Here is a 12,824-nt window from a genome sequence, read left to right on the forward strand (position 1 = left end):
TAAATAAATAAATCTTTTTAAAAAATAAATAAAATATATTACTACAAATCTCAAGTCAGCCTAAGCATATCTGATTTTTTTTTAAAGATTTATTTATGCATATAAGAGCTGGAGTGCAGGCCAGAGATGGGGGGGGTAGGGGTGGTGAGAGGATTCGCCAGAGACAGAGTGGGGAACAGAACAGGCGGATCCTACTGAAATACACTGCTGAGGAGAGCAACGGGCGAGACAGGTCTGCTATGCCATGTGGGTCATTTCCTTGGCTGGGGAACTCATGCTGCAGTGGCTGCAGATAGCTTCATAGGTTGCATCTCAACCCCTTGCGCCGCCAGGGAGGCCCATATCTGAGTCTTAATTGATAATTTCATGTCTTATTTCATTGAGAAGTTAGAAACTATCAAAAGACAGCTGGTTCCCCCACAAACAAGTCTACCACATATAATCTTCTGCCTTCCCTCCTATTACAATGAAGAGCAGGTCCTTACCCCTGTCTAAGTCTAATTCCTTAACCCACCCTTTTTTACTCAAAGCCTTGTTTCCTCCAATTATACACTGTCTCTTAGACATAATCCTTTTCCTTTTCTGTTAGGATCATTGTAGATACTGTTTGAACAGCCTCTGGTTGCTCCCAACTTAGGCAAAACCTCTCTTCATCCAAATATAAGCCTCTAATACCACCCTCTTTCTCTGTTCTCCTTTCTAAGAAAACTCATTAGTAGAGCTGCTTTGTTTTGATTTTGGTTTTGGTTTCACCAGTGTCCCCTGTTTTGTATATCTCACTTTCCTAGAGCTTCTGTCCTTATCACTCTACTGAAGCTCTCTTACCAAGGTCACTAATGACCTCCATCCTGCCAAATCTAATATCCAATTCTCAAACTCTTGGTGGCATTTTATACAGCTGATTACTCCTTCCACTTTCAAATGTCTTTTGTTTTTCAGTGGTGGTAGTTTCTGATTATTTTCCTGTAATTCAGGTTACTCTTTTTCAGTCCCCTTTGATGCTTCCTTTTCCTCTTCGTGACTTCGAAATCCCAGAACCAAAAGCCTTTTCTCTGTCTAGACTCACTCCCGTGGTGGTTTTATCCAGTTCCATGGCTTGAAATGATATCTATGAGTATGTGATTACAAAATGTGTATCTGTCCTAATGCCAGCCCTCTTCCAATAGGCCCCACCCTATCTACTCTCGGATAATTAGTGGTCATGTCAAATTTCACCAGGCTACAATAGAGTTTATTTCATCTTCAATCATTTCCCCCTTTGGTCTTCTGCCTCTCAAAGACCTTGCCATTCACTTCCTCATCCAATTCCTCAACAAATCCTATAGCTTGATCTTCAAAATATATTCTGAACCCCTCTACCTCTCACCACCTCTACTGCTAACACCTTAAGTTCAAGACACCATAGTAATTGCTTATTTGGACTTTTATAATAACCTCCTATCTGGTTTCTTGGTTTTCATTCCACTCCCCTATTTTCACCCTTGAGCCTATTCTTTATAAAACACCTAAGAGTGATCTTAAGGAGTAAATCAGAAAAAAAAAATTTATTGCTTCCGTCATAGTTAAGATAAAATACAACTCCTTATCATGGCCTGTATGTGCCTAGTGCCTATTTCTCGCACCACTTTTTCCTGTTACTCCTCTCTAGTCACATTGACTGTATTTAAAAATTTTTAATTGCCAAGTTTGTTCTAGTCTTTGGGTCTTTACATTCTGTCTGGAACATTCATCCATGAGATCTTCACATCATTAATGTCCCAGCTTGAATGTCAACTCTAAGTAATAGATGAGCCTATTTCAAATAATTCCCCTTAACACTCTATCCTTTCACATGGCTTCATTTCCTTTCATAGTGATTATAGCTATCTTAAGTTATGTATATTGTTTTTTTCTTGTTCTTTTTTTTTTTTTTTCATTTTCTATTTTTGCACTCCTTGAGAAAGTAAGTTCTGTGAATGAAGGAATATTGTTCTACTCAGTGGTTATCTCCTACAACAATACCGGGCACATAATGAGTACTGAATAAATGAATCTGAAAGATTTCAAGAAACAGATCAGGTGTCTGAGCAAATTAGAATTATTCGCTTGGGTTGTCTTCTAAGGCTGACCTGGACCATATTAAACCAAAGAACCTTTGAAGAATGAAAGGTTCCAATACAAACTAATTCCTATAATCTGCTCTATACCAGGGAGCTTTTTCCAATGCTTATTAGTGGTTGGATGCAGAAATTCTCAATGATCCCTGCTAATCAGCTAATTTGCCTGTTTCTATCAAGAGTTACTAGCTATTAGTTTCTCCTACTCAGTCTCCACTTAACTTGCCTTACAAGGGCTTGCTTTTAAACCAGGAATTTTCTTTGCTTGCTTTGCCATCTCCTTGCTTGGCTTTTCTTTCTTTAACAAGCACAACAGCATGCTGCTGCATCTTCAAAGAGTAAATTAATTCCGTCCGCAAAAGGGTCAAGTGCTAGAAAGTGCATAGCCATGCAGTTTGCATGGCAGGATACAGAAGATACAATGCTAATAAGATTCTAAGATGAGAACAGCAGACTGTCTCTGGGGATTCAGATGAAGGGGTCTGTAAATTTTAAAAGAAATGGTCTCCGAAAACTAATGATGTCTGCTTTCCAATTCATTAATAATGTGGAGTGGGGAGATGGGAGTGAGACCCAGGCCATGCTTTGAAATATCAAAATGTAACGAGGAAGAAAACAGTAAGAGTGATCTCAATGGGGTCATAAAGCTGGGAGAAGGAGGCAAGCTGTAAGAAGATGTGGTGGTGCTGTATGGAGGGGAGGGAATCAATCTACCCCAAGTGTGTATATTTATGTGCATATAATACCTTTATCTATACAGGAGTAGATAAAAAGTTCTTCTAGAAAAAAAAACCACTGCAACATTGATAAGGCTTTTGCAGTTTTCATATTTAAGGTGACTCAGAATATTTGCAGTATTGTAAAAACATATCTAAGCTGCCTGCCTTTCCATATTTACAAACCCTGCCCTTCACCTCTTTGCATTGCATACAAGGAACCGAGTAACAAGAACCTCAACCTTGTTTGTAGTTAATAGTGGAAGAAAAAACCCTCAGGCAAAGCCTAATGAACCAAGAGCAATTCTGAGCTCTCCTCTGTAATATCTTCCGAGGCAGTGTCTTTCCAAGGGCTGCCTGGACATATCGTGTGACCTTGCTGCTTTACATCATTAAAATTTCCCATTACTGGAATGGTGTTTGCATGGAGGGGCCATTGTGCAGATATTATGGCCAAGTTTCTCCCTGCTGCATTCAGGGTTTGTGCTAATAGAAAATGCCTCTCTGCTTGAACAGTTCCCTCGAGCTGGGAGGTGTGTATCAGCGGGAGAGTTTGGCTTTGGCTTTTATTTTGACAAAGCTATTACATTTTGCAGATTGAGGTTATGGTCTTTTCTCCTATCTCTGTATTTTATCTGCATGATATTTTCTGATCTCCCTTTTAAACCCCCATTAGTTACGATTGAGGCTCTGGGGTGGCAGCCTGCCTTGGAGCCGTGATATCGTCAGCTTTTCTTACAAGCCACTAAATAGACTGACTGAATCAGTAGTGATCAGTCATGTGTAACCTTTCCAAGGGGGCTAGCCTCAGAATGGAGACACTTGTGTACCAGACAGACACTTGTGTACGTGTGTACTGTAACCGTCAAAGGACCAACAATATGGAAAGCAAACGCGCAGCCTCATTCCCCAGGGCTATAGGTTCTCTTGGCCACTGCCTCCTGAGCCTCTTTCTTTGCCGGTGACCAACTGCACCATGGGGCTGTGGAGACTGACAGCATTGGTGGCATTTCCAAGCCCTCCTAAGAAGCTGTTCTTCTGAGCATTCTATTTCATACGTTGTTTCATCCACAATCACACTGTTCCATGCTCATACAACTCCAATATTACTATTTTAACAGAACATTTCACAATAATGAATGCTTTGGCCTAAAGGAGGTGGATTATTTCAAAGTACTTGTTACACAGCCTTAAACTATTTAGAACCAACTATTTATTTAGAGTCAACCCTCCCAAGTTTCTAAGCAGACCATAGCCAATTGAGAGATTTTTGAACCCAAAACTACTTCTCAAATTTCTAAAGCAAAATATTACGACCACTTCTTTCTCCCTGGCTTTCCTATTTTAAGTAAGCGCAGTGATTTCTTCCCATTAAATGCTTCTGAAGCTGGGAGCATAGCACGTGCCTCGAGTGCTTCACTTTGTCCACCTTCTCTTGAATGTGTGGGACATGGCAGTCCCCATGACATGTGGGGAGTGTCACAGAGAAGGGGTTGTAGAGGTGAGGAATTTATTTCCCCAGGAAATCTCATTAGCGATGCAGTGCCTGTTTTTCATTGAGGGTTTCTGCACCCTGGCTTTGTTTTCGGCTGAGTAACCGAGCCTGAAAGCTGTCTGGTGACTCACAAAAGGTCACACTGAGAGTTGGGGGCACAGACCAGAGCACGCTGCCTACCTGTGATTGATGTGTATTAAAGCTGTCTTGAGCCACTCATAAACACAGCAAGAATCCTGTTCTCTTTTCATCAGTGCTCTTGACCAAGACTTGATTTACTGTTTTGAAATCAGCTGCTCCTTCAGTCCTCTACAATAGCTTCTTTAATAGCTTGTCATAACAGTTGATGACAATTTGGAAAAGCTCACATATTCAATATATTTCTTAAATTGACTTTGCACCATTCCAGGTACGAAGGCTTTATAAGCAGTCTAATTGTTCCCTGAGTGTTTGCTGACCTAAAGGAAAGTGTTGATGAATCAGACCCTCCTTTTCTATCTATAAGGGTATTGAGATATGTATTCAATGTCTTAGCAAATCACTGCTGAAAATTGGTTCCACATCCCTGAGGCTACTTGCCTCAAAAGGTGAAACAGCAGAAGTACCTGTTAGAGAAGACCGGCCAGTTCTGCTATTACTTGGTGAGATTGCTTTAAAGTTTGTATTGAGAAGGAATTGAAATTGAATGTAAGTGTTATAAAAGAACAAAATAGTTCTTGTTCTAGTAAAGAGTAATAATCATCATTTATCCCCATCGAGTGAGTTTGTTAGGTTGATACATACAGCCGGGTGATAATGAAGTTTAAGGTGGGTGTCAGTGTGAATGAGAGATCTGTTGTATGATCTTAGAGGAAATATGCATACAGAATATACTTCATGGAAACACAGCAACGACAAATCTTTATCTCTCATCAATTTAGTTGTTACCTTTTGATGGCCTGCACAAACTGAACTGCTCCCTGAGCTTCCAGTAGCCACTTTCAAACTGTGTCTAGGAACACCTGCTAAGGTGGTCTTCAGAACATTTAACAACTTACTTGGCAGTTACAGTGACTGCAGAGAGTGGACTCACCACACAGGATATTCAACTGACCAGCATCTCTACAACTTATTGCTCTCCATGTGTATGAATTTTACCTGCCCTTCAAGGATTGGTTTAAGTTTTACTTCTTTCATGAAGCCTTTCTTGTTGTGGCCAATTCTATTTCTTGATTCCAAAATCAAACAGTACTTACACCTGTGCCTTGCATCTATCACATGCTATCTTCTATCACATGCTGTCATCTGTTACTCTACTTTTGTATTCCCCGTTGCACAGTGTTTTTCACATGCAGACTTTTTGAAAATATTTTTAAATATAGTATGTTCTGGTGAAAGTATAAGAGAATTTGCTTGAAAGTACTGCACTTGGTGTGGGGCTAATTTGAATTTCCTTTGTGGACTTCAACTTGGTATCCAAGTAGCCCATTTTCTTCTAGAGAAAGCACCTTTTAAAAAATTACATTTTCTGCAAGAAATTTTAACATCAAGATACTGCCACCAGTGCATTTTCTACCACAAGTTTTTTCTGATATGCTTTGCCTCTTTTCCAGATGGTGAAGCACTTTGCTTCATCCTCTAATTTGCAGTACAATTGAGATCTGCTAAGCAGCAGTGAGCGAGTTCAGTTTTTAAAATAGTCTATGGAGAACTCTGTATATTAGATCATAGTTTCAGATTTGAGCAGCATATATAATTTCTCCTCAGAACAGAAAGTAATTATATACTCAGATAAATTTATTGAGAGTCCCCAAGTATGTGGCTTTTTGAAAATGCAGTTTGATTATTTGGAAGTGGGAGCATATATATTCTCCCCACAGAAATAACAGCAAGAAAGATTTCAATGCTATAGTGGTGGGAGGACCATGGGGTCTACACCTGTAGGGAGAAATCAAATACTGTCCAAAAACTAACAACAATGTAAGAAAATTATTTTTATAAAAGAAAGTTTTTTTATTTTTTAAGGGTTTTTTTAAAGGCTTACTATACAAAAACCGGGGTACAGGCCAGAAGGGCGGGAGGGTGAAAGGATTCACCAGAGACAGAGTGGGGAACAAAACAGGCAGACTGACAAAATACACTGCTGAGGGGAGCAGCGGGCGAGACAGGAGAGGTCTGCAGCGCGGTGTGGGACCCTCGCCAGCCAGCCGGGATTAAACCGGAGCTGCAGAGGCTGCAGACAGCTTCACAGCGCTGAGCTTAACCGCCTGCGCCACCAGGGGAAGCCTCTTTTTATTTAGTTTTTAATTCTTCCTTTTTATACAATATTTGCTTACTCCTCTCAGGTGTAGTCTCCATAAAATTTCCACCACCAATTCAACTGTGCGCACCATTATCACAGTCCGTTGTTCTCATCCCACCCCTGTTTTGATCCCTCTCTCTCCCCTACCCCCTCCCCTGCAGAATGTCTCTGATTTATAATTGCCTGATGATTTTGGGTTTTTATTTATTGTTTTTTTTTTCCTGATCCCTTATTTGGTCCCCCTATATTTCTCCTATAAGTGAAACCATCCAATATTTTTCTTTTTCCTTCTAGATTATTTCACTGAACATAATCCCTAAAAAAGAAAGGTTTAATCTAGCCTTACAGTTGGTTGTTTTCAAAGCCTGCAGGAAGAAGGGGGCCTGGCTTTTAACAAGAGGGTTTTGGGAAAGAGAGGTGGGAATGGATTTTTCTGAGAGGGTAGAATCTCCAAGACACGGAATTTGATCCCACAGGTGATGGGTAATTATTTTTTTATAAAGCTAGATTAGGGTGTAAGGGTCTTATAAAGCAAGTGTGAATAACTGGGGAATTGCCAGTTGATTCCTGAAAGCATGTAAAGGAAGCCATGTAGGACAGTAAAGTGGATATCAGAACAGAGCTAGGAGAGTTAGTTCTAGTGCTGACTCTCCTCCAAACTCTAGTTCATCTTGAGCATGTTACTGCACCTCTCTGGGATTGTTTCTCTATCTACAAAATGAAGGACTTCACTATAAGAGGCCTTCTATAGCAAACTGTGACACAATCATCTTTCCTATAATACCATCTCTACCCAAATCACCGTCCTGTCTTTTTCACTACTCTCTGTATCTCCTTATATATTTTTTCATTCTGCTGAATCTAGGCATTCTTCAATCAACCCATTTCTCCTTCCCTTTCTTTTCCTTCTCTTCCCCATAGACTAATAATAATAAACAAAATACTTAAGCACCCACTGGTTAGCACAGCACTATTATTTACCATATAAATAAATGCACTGTATATATATATATATATATATATATATATATATACACATATATACATGCTTATTCTCTGTCTTAGTCTGAAAAACCCTTAAGAACAAAGACTATGTCTTCTTTCATTTGTTTCTATAATATACCTAAAGTGCCTGATGAATTTGAAAAATACTGAAGACAATTATGTTTTCATGTTCAGTTAAAGATTGTGGGAAGGTAGTATGCCTCTACAATATTTAAAGTGTATTTGCAAAGCAAAAGCAACAGTGATGTCCCGATAAAATCATTTAAACCAGTGAGGCACTTGAGAAAACAACTGGGATTTCAGGAGGAGAGAAATAATTTTACATAAGCTAATTGACTTGTTCATATTTGATTTCTGCATAAGATTTTCCCAGATGAAAAGCTGACTTACCATCTGGGACACCTCAACTGGAATATCAATTCAACTCCCAAATGTTAAATTTGGGGTTTATCAGTGAGTAGTAAAAAAAATTCTTTCCCTATATGCCCATAGAAGACTTCCTCTTACATCTGAAAGACATAGCTATACCTACCTCCAATAATATCTGAAGAATTTAGTACATAATTATTTTAGCCTCTATAAGTAGGCAAGGGGTAGGAAGTTAGGAATGAGTAGCCAAGAAATAATATCAGCAATAATGACCTAAATGCACAATGCAAGAAATTAGATGAAAAAAAAAAACGAATTTAGATGCAAAAAATAATGAAGTAAGCAGAAAGTCTGAAAGACTGCTAATAAAACTATTAACTGGTTCTTTAGATGCCCAACTTTAAATGTCCAACTTTGAAATCTCTGGCAATTCCAGTAATGAAAAAATTAGAAGATATAAATAGCAGAAGATAGGGAACATAAAAACACAGAAATTTTTTCAAGTGCAAAAGAAAGCTTGTATAAATTAATGCCAACATATTTAGAAATCTAAATTACAAGTCTGATTTTTGTAGAAAAACATGTATCACAAAAATTGATTATTGAAAGATAAGATTATTATAGAAAAAAATTTAAAGTAGTCAAAGATATAATCCTTTAGAAGACCCAAGATCAAATAGTATTATGAAAAAATTGTATCAAAATTCAATGAGGTAATTTCTAGGTTAAATAAATTTTCCAGAATTTAAAAATGCTACCCATTAACTCTAACTGATTGGCATAATCTTGAGTATAATAACACATACAGATAATAAATAAAAATAGAATAAGCCTTTAAATCTATGTACATATTTAAATCCAAAGTAAGTCAAACTCTGCACTGTTTTAAAGGGAAATAATCTACTTCTAACATATACAAGATTCAAGTTATTAATTGATTAAACTATTTCTAGAATGCAAGGATAGTTTAATATTTGGAACTTACTAATTTAACATGTTACATTATCAAATTAAAGTAGAAACCCATATAATCATCTTAAAAGATGCCAAAGAACAGTTTAATATTTATTTCTAACTAAGTTGACTTTTAAAGCCCTTTATTAAAACTGATAAGGCTATCCAAATATTACCTCAATTAAAAATAAGTAAAAAAATAAATAAAATGGAAATTCTTTATTAAACTGAAGGGGGAGAAAGGCAAACACATTAATCTAATAAAGGTATACATATACATGAGAAATCTATAGTAAACATTATAATTAAAGGTGTTTGACATAGATAGCAACCTGTACTCTACTACCAGTTCCCCTCTTCTTCCTTAAAAGCATCATCCCTGATTTTAGCCTGGTTCATGGTTGCCTAAAAAAAAACTACATTTCTCAGTTTCCCTGCCACTGGGTGTAGCCATGTGACTAGACTATGACCAATGGGATATAAACAAAAGTATCATGAACACCTTCAAGGAACTGTACTCTTCCCCAAGCATAAATTTCAGAAGCCCACAATATCAGGTTACAAAAAGGTACATATTTTATGATATCAACTATGCAAATTTTAGAACACACAAGATAAATATAACTTCAAGGTACACATGAAAGTTGTAAAAATCATAAAACATGTTAAGTGTAAATCACACCAAAACCAGAGTGAGTGGGAAGGGAAGGGAGTGGTGCTTTAGTAGTATTTGTAATGTATTATTTCTCAGAACTAATAATAGCAAAAGAGTTCTGAACCAAATATGACAAGCAGTTAATTAAATTATTATTAAACTGGGGTCATAGTAAATAATTTGCTATTAGGGTCATATTATCTTATGCACTTTTCTATGTGCATAAAATATTGTGTAATTTAAAAAAAATTTAGTCGTATAAAATTAATACTCGAAACAAAAGGAAATCAAAATAAAACAGCAGGGGTGAGGGTAGAAAGAGTGAGAAATCCCAGCCATATTGCTTTGTTCTTCTCAGATTCCAGGATAATTGAACGTATATGAGCCTCAGGGCTTAGCCTAATTGCCTCCTCTCCCGAATAAATAAATATCCTAAAGCAAAGGCTAAAGGTAGTCTCTTTGATTTGTCACATCTCAGAGATTGTTCTGATGAGGGAATCAATTCAGATGCTCTATTACTAGAAATAGATTATTAAATGACTACAATCAGAGGAAAACTACCTATACCTTTATTAACTGCATGATTTTGTGAGTTTGTTTTGTTTTGCTGAACTTATCTAATAAAGTTACATTAAGATAGTAGAAAATAAAATGTAATATAGTCTACTCATAAACAGCAACACAAAGTACAAAATTCCCAAGACTGAACCAAACAAGAAATATGCAAGACCTGCTATAAAAACTGTAACAATGCTATAGAGGAATTCACTGAAAATAATGAAAGGAAATGTAAATAGATGGAAAAATATTCTATCCTCTATATGAGAACTCTCAACATATTACAGATATTAATTGTCCCCAAATTATCAGTACTTTAAAATGAAACCCAATAAAATGGACCTTAATAAACAAATTCTCAGATTCATCAAAAATAGAATCTCAAGGAATTATATTTAAAGACAATAAGGAAAGCAATTCATTTCAAGTATTTAGATACATTATAAAACTTTAATAATGGAAACGGTGTGGTATTGACAGGAAAATAGAATATTAGAACAAAATAGAGAATCTAAAAACAGATTATAATTTTTGTATTTCAAATCAAAAAAAGTGCATAATCTCAATCTCTCTCTCTTTGTGTGTGTGTGTGTGTGTGTGTGTGTGTTATATTAGACCTTAACTGTGGCATTCACAAATATAAATCCCAAACAGATTAAAAAGTTAAATGCAATGAACAACAAATTTATAAAATTGTCAGAAGAGAATATAGGAAAGTGTGTCTTTATTTTATGGTGAGGAGGGTCTCCTTTAGCTAAAAATGACACCTGGAAGTCATGGTTAAAGCATGCAGATTTATTTTCTTAAAAATTGAGGCAGACTGGGAGAAAATATTTACAACATGTTAATTGCAAAAGGACTAATAATCAGGATATGTAAAGAAATCCTAAAAATCAATAAGAAAATATCCAATCAATGTATGTTAATGAGCACAGCACATTCCAAGGTATAGAAAATCATAACCAGCACCAGCCGAACAAAGTCCAGAAAGCATATAAATATATTTCTGAAGATACAATGAGGAGTTTCCTTTACTAATCTTGTTTTGTAGGAAAAGAGATCAGGATCAAATTGGTACTCAGCATACCTTAGTCAATGGATTTAAATCTTGCTTTAAATTCTTATTTTTATTTATTTTATATATTTTTTACATGGCTGTTAATCCTCCTCTCAGGTGTAATCCCCATGAATCCTCACCAAAGTCTCGTGCTCTTCCCTCCCGTGTTTTGATCCCTCTCCCTCCCCTTTCCCAACTGAATGTCTCCAATTCATAGTTTGCCTGCTATTTTTGTCTTTCTTTCCCCCATCCTTTGTTTGTTTTCCCTAAATTCCTCCTATAAGTGAAACTATCTGATATTGTTCTCTTCTGATTTATTTCACTGAGCATAATCCCTTCCAGCTCCATCCATGTTACTGCAAATGGCATGAGCTTATCTTTTTGATTGCTAAGTAGTATTCCATTGTGTATATATACCACATCTTCTTGATCCGGTCATCTGTTTTGGGGCATTTGGGTTGTTTCCATTTTTAGCTATTATAAATAGTGCTGCAATAAACATAGGAGTGCAGTTTTCCTTTTGAACTAATGTTTTTGTGACCTTTGGGTAGATTCCTAGAAGTGGAATTGCTTATTGGAAAACTTGTGGCAAAAAAGAATTGTACCTTCCTCCATCCCAAATGAAAACATACAAAGTATTTTTAAAAAAGATTATGCAGGGCCTCCCTGGTGGGCAGGGTTTAAAGTCTCAGCACTATCAAGCTTTCTTCAGCCACTGCAGCATGAGTTCAGTCCCCAGCCAGGGAGCTAACCCACATGGTACACCAGACCTCTCCTGTCTCACCCACTGCTCCCCTCAGCAGTGTATTTCAGTAGATCTGCCTGGTCTGCTCCCCACTCTGTCTCTGGTGAATTCTCCCCACCCCACACCTCTGGTCTACACCCCAGTTCTTGTATGCATAAACAAATAAAATTTTAAAAAGAAGATTCATTCAAAAATTGAAAATAAGATATGAAAAGACAAACAATAAGAACTTAAACTGCCAATATACATGTGAAAAGATTGTACATCTCATTAGTAATCCGGCAGAATCCAATGTCAAAAACGCAGAGTGATGTCTGCCAATAGATTGGCCAACACTTTTTTTATATATATTTTTTACATCATTGTTCATTTTTAAACAATGCTTATTATACCTGAGGGTGTAGTCTTCATAGAATTTCCTTCACCAATGCACCTGTGTACCATCACCACAGTCCCCTGTGCAGCTACCTCCCTCCCTCTGATCCCTCCTCCTCCTCCCCTGCAGTATGTCTCTGGTTTATAATTGTCTGTTTGCTTTTGTTTTGTTGTGCTGTGTTTTGTATTGTTATTATTTTTTCCCCTGATGTCTTATTTGGCCAGCACTTCAATGAATTAGTCGTCCTGTTAGGAAGAGCCTGAGGAGATAGATACTCCCACACACCCATTACCTTTCTTTTCTTCCTTCCTGACACAAGTCCTGCCATACTGGCCTCCTTGCTTTTCCTAGGACACACCAGCTACCTGCCCACCTCTGATACATTTACCATTACCTCTATCTTGAACCCTCTTCCTCAGATAACTGACTGGCTTGTTCCGGAATTTCTTTCAGGCTTTTCTCAGACATTACCTTTTCAGTGAGGTACCTATGCCACCTCATTTAAATATGCAACCCA

The sequence above is a fragment of the Talpa occidentalis genome, unplaced genomic scaffold (assembly GCF_014898055.3).
Source record: "Talpa occidentalis isolate TD23 unplaced genomic scaffold, MPIMG_talOcc4v2.1 talOcc4.17, whole genome shotgun sequence".
NCBI classification, from domain to species: domain Eukaryota; kingdom Metazoa; phylum Chordata; class Mammalia; order Eulipotyphla; family Talpidae; genus Talpa; species Talpa occidentalis.